Below are 5,193 nucleotides of genomic sequence, written 5' to 3'. Positions count from 1 at the left end.
CCCCTCCACCTTTCAAAACAGATTTGCGCCCTTCCCTAGATATGACAATTAACTCCATCGAGTCGGCACCTGACTCAGAGTACCCTATGTCTTAGTGACACCATGGTGACACTGAGGCGAGGGTGCATAAATTTGTTTTTATGATGTGATAGATTTTTATCATGCCCAATTTTGGTGATTATGTTTTTTAGATAAAGAATGTTTTGAGCATTGGCGGATTTTTTAATTAAAAAAATTAAGTCTGAGAGTGTAATTTCGGCCTTAGAGGTGCCCTAATAATAAATGTTCTTACCTCAGCCCCAACCTGAGGTGGGTGGTTCCTCAGTCTGTGAAAGTTCCTCCCTGGGTCACCTCACTTTCGAATTTCTGGATCCGGCATTTTTGAATTGTTATATCTATTGTTAGGCTTACCATAGAGAAAATAACCGAATATAATAATAGAATAACCGAAAGGTCCACTGATTAATCTCAGATAAGATAGTAGGCCTATAATACATACTCCAAGTATCGAAATGCACGCCATCGTGTCGGGATTCAATATTTCGACATTAATTATGTCATCATGTGACATACCGTAATTAATGTCGAAATATTGAATCCCGACACGATGGCGTGCATTTCGATACTTGGAGTATGCATTATACTATCTTAGGCTTACTAATATTATTTATGATGCATCTATTGCAATTTTCACTTTATCCTCTCAAAACAGTCCTAAAAAAAAAAAAAAAATAATGTTCAGACTGCGCTACTTCACATGGGGATTCGCCGGGGTCCTACGTACCTTTTTAAAAATCCTGGCTACGTCCCTGGCCCAGTGCCTTCATGTTTATAAAACAATATAATTTCTCTCCAATTTTTAAATTAAACAATATACTGGGAAAAATAACAATTAGGCCTACATTAAATTTATGTCAGATGATAAGTGCCATTTCCGACCACCTAGAGATGCTCAAGCCATACAATAGGGGCTTCAATTCAGGGCTTCCAACCTAGGCCTAAATTTGTTTTTTACTTGTGTTCCCATCAAAAGTTGGCATGATAATCTAGCACAATTTTCCATCAACCTCCGGAATAAGTCGATTCACGCATCACTGGTCACACTGTGTATAGAAAAAAGAATGCTTCGACGGGTATGGCGCGCGCCTGTTCAATAAAAGGCCTAAAATATAATTTAAGACAAAAAAAATGCTATAGGCCTACTTAAATGTCGGTAGAATATAGGCTTAAGTAGAATGATGAAGTAAAGAAGTAAAGAGGAGCTTTCTAAGAGTGGAACATTTTGCAGTGATATTATAACTAGAGTAACTATGATTCACTAATCCTTGGTTTATGCTGTGTGCTTATTGTACATTTTTTGTTAATAAAATAATAATTGAATTTTTGGTACACCATGCATACGAAAGTTAAAAAGCAACACTTTAAAAATACGGAAAAAATTCAATTGGAAGGTTAAATATCATATCATTACTATAATCATAGAGAAAATAAAACTATTTTCTCTATGCTATAATAAAATTATATTCTTATGATAATGCCCATCATGAGTGAAGCTTATCCTTGTATCAAACAAACACAACGGCGGCGGAAGCGGGGGGGGGGGGGGGGGCGGCTGGCTCCCCCACCTTTGTGACTGTTCCCAGCACCAGTGACAAACAATTTACGAACGATGCAATGTTATTATTATTATTATGTTATTATTATTATTATTAGGCCTATTACTATTATTATTATGATTATTATTATTATTAATATTATTGTTATTATTATGATTATTATTATTATTAATATTATTGTTATTATTATGATTATTATTAAAGTAAACCTTCGAACTAGCATAATATAAGCACATTTAAACTCCATCTAAACGAGAAAAAAAAATAAAATAAGATACTTAATTAGGCCATTTTTAAAATAAAGTTCTCTGAAGGGTAACTACGTACAGAATTTACAGTACACATGTGTTATAGGTTGTAAAAACTGTATTTAGTAAAAAAAAAATCTTACAAATAAAAAAATCTTTCGCTATAAATTTACATTAGGAATTAGGCCTAATTATTCGTGTGGGCTGAGGTAGTAGAAAAATTGTTTGACTTCGATAAAATTTGACTTATTCCTTCCAAATCACATAATTTTACAATTAATATACTAACATATCACAAAAAATACAGCAGAAAAACAACATATAAATTATAATCAGGAATCAATAACAACGTAGGCTTAATCTTTACATTATAGATCAAGACTCATTTAAACTATCGTTTCTATGTTTCCATGTCTTTTCAATAAATATTAAATAGAAAACATTGTTTTCTATTACCGTACTGTTGATCCAGTCCAAACACCTCTAATATGCTACCATAAATCTCTAATTTCTTAACTAATAGAACATGATGTATTGCATCGAAGGCCTTTAAGACCGATAAATACTCCAATCGCTGATTTTTTTTCAAGTGATTTTTCGATCGAGTCTAATAACGCAATTGATATTGATTGTCCCGTTCTAATGCCAGTACTGATTTCATATTAACAAATGCAATATAAATACAATAATTCATTACACTTCTAACAATGTTTTTTAAACTTCAGAATGTATGATCAAGTTGGTTTGCTATATTGGACGATACCATCAGCATTGGCCTATTTGTTTTGTACCAGGCTGTATCTGTTCAATCAAAATTTAGCATAAAATAACAGCATAATTTTCCTCATTTGGTACAATCTAGCACAATTTCTCACCAACCCCCGGCATAAGCCGATTTACATCAATTCACAAATACAATGATGTACTATTAAAGGAATGAGACGTTTCAAAATCAAGTACAAAGCTATTGGACGTGTGGGCGTAACAAAACAAAAAAACACAGAGAAATTAATTCGGTGGAGCGATTCTCCGTTCTGTCTAAGTCCTTGGGCATTGTCAATTCAATTTCTCTATATTGTATTTGTTATTAATGCACAATTCTCCATGAAATCGAATAACCTCTGGAATACAGAAAATGGCTCTGGCGACTAGCAGGCTACACCTATGAGCGCTTGCCACAGCCCGGTGCCTTCATTTTCATTTCATTTATTTCGTCAAAAAAAAAATATGGCAACGCAAATCACAAATAAACAATTCTGAACCCATGTTTATAGCAATATATAACAGTCAATTAACAATGTTATGTGCACTTCGTTGAGTTTTGCTTACTTGAATGGATGAAATATACTTTGTTACTTCTTATGTCTCTATGACAAAAATATTTAATTTTCTTAGTAAAAATAAAATACCCAAGGATTTGAACGGAATACCCAAGAACCCAAGACCAAGTCAAAATACCCAAGATCTTGGGTAAATACCCAAGCAGTGGTCACACTTTTATTTTTTCCTCTTCACTTTTATTTTTTCCTCTTCTCAATATTTCTCTTTTTGGATGTGATTCCAACAACTCACAAGTTTGTTTTTTTAAAATTCTGATGAAATTGTTTTTAAGAAGGGTTGTACTCACCCCAGGCTATATTTTACGATATAATTAATTAGCATTCACCCTCTCCCACCTAGGCTTAAATTTGTTTTTTACTTGTGTTCCCATCAAAAGTTGGCATGATAATCTAGCATAATTTTCAATCAACCTCCGGAATAAGTCAATTCACGCATCACTGGTCACACTGTGTATAGAAAAAAAATGCTTCCGACGGGTATGGCGCGCGCCTGTTCAATAAAAGGCCTAAAATATAATTTAAGACAAAAACAAAAAATCCTATAGGTCTACTATTGCAAGAAGTAAAGAGGAACTTTCTAAGAGTGGAAAATTTTGCAGTGATATTCTAACTAGAGTAACTATAATTCACGTGTCTAGTTTATGTTGTGTGCTTATTGTATTTTTTTTTGTTTAAAATAATTGTTTAAAATAATAATTGAAGATTTGGTACACCATGCATACGAATATGTTCGAAAAAAATTCATCTCATTTAATTTATTTTATCACTTGATATATAATATAATATTCAAAAAACAATACACATATAAAGATAATTAAAATGTTTTCAGAAGGTGAACCGGATTGCTAATAGCAAAATTAATCACTAGGCTATGTGTCTGAGTCTCTCCAACTCCCCATTCAAAATAAAATACAAATAATTATGTATACATTGAGTTATAAAAATGTATCAAAATGTAAGTGTTTGCACAGAGAATTAAAAAAAGTATTATAAAAATTACTATTAAAAAAAGCAACACTTTAAAAATACGGAAAAAATTTCAATTGGAAGGTCAATATCATCATTATTATAATAAAATTATTTTCTTATAATAAAGCCCATCATGCGTGAAGCTTACCCTTGTATAAAACAACGTGACCCCAATCAAGTTTATTTGACAACTCCTAAATTGTGTAGTGGTATGTTTCACTTAATACAGATGATGAATCATGGTACTTGTGCATGTAATCAGGCCCGTTTAGATCTTGTGATTCGGGCATTAACTGACACTGATTCATTAAGTTTCATGCCATTAGCTGCAAGGAATACATTAATTCGGTGACTATCCAGATTCGGGCGTGAATTTGGGGAGCCATATACATTGCTAACGTCCCAGACAAATATCTAAAAAACTAATCAATGGATCTGAATGAATGGTTCGGCATGTTCCAAGGAAGAAATGATTATATTTTAGTGACGATTCGGAGTGGTGTGGATATAAGAACCACTGCTACAAAGAAATGTTCCAGACCGGATATCTCAAAAACTGAATAAAATTTCTGGAACAGCTAACCAATTTACAAGAAAGAAATGATTAAATTTTGGTGACAATCACCCAGATCAGGTGGGGACTCGTGGGGTCATTTAATGTGCTACAGTCCCCCTGTACCTAAACATCTCAAATATCACTGGATCTGCGAATGGTTTGTCATGGACGAAGGAAATTATAGGGAACGCCCCTATCGGACCTATTGTATTGTCTATTATACAAAGATCAAAGATCTTATAAACACAAGATAGCGTTCTCCGCGATTTACGCGTAACAAATAGAAGCGTCGGTCAAGGTTCAAAAGTTTCCAATTTAGCAAGAGGGCGCCATTCATGCGCTATTATACCAAAGAAAAAAAGTAATCAGCTTTGGAAGAGGGCGTCCTATCTGTTGCCATGGATCTAAGATGGTTCCTGTTCTGCTGTTCACAGGATTGATACCCTAATGGTAAAGTCGAGCGG

At 33.6% G+C, this 5,193-nt stretch overlaps 1 protein-coding gene across 1 annotated transcript in view; it reads left to right on the top strand.

Annotated features, from left to right (window-relative positions):
- The window catches only part of LOC117109456 (dnaJ homolog subfamily C member 16-like), a 40,122-nt gene that overhangs the window by 2,532 nt on the left and 32,397 nt on the right, over positions 1–5,193 (top strand). The window lies entirely within an intron of this gene.

This window comes from Anneissia japonica, unplaced genomic scaffold (assembly GCF_011630105.1).
Source record: "Anneissia japonica isolate Jap-2015-1 unplaced genomic scaffold, ASM1163010v1 scaffold287719_len1884721_cov185, whole genome shotgun sequence".
In the NCBI taxonomy this organism is placed as follows: domain Eukaryota; kingdom Metazoa; phylum Echinodermata; class Crinoidea; order Comatulida; family Comatulidae; genus Anneissia; species Anneissia japonica.
Note: the sequence above shows the minus strand (reverse complement) of the source record. Positions and strands in the feature narration are given on the sequence as shown.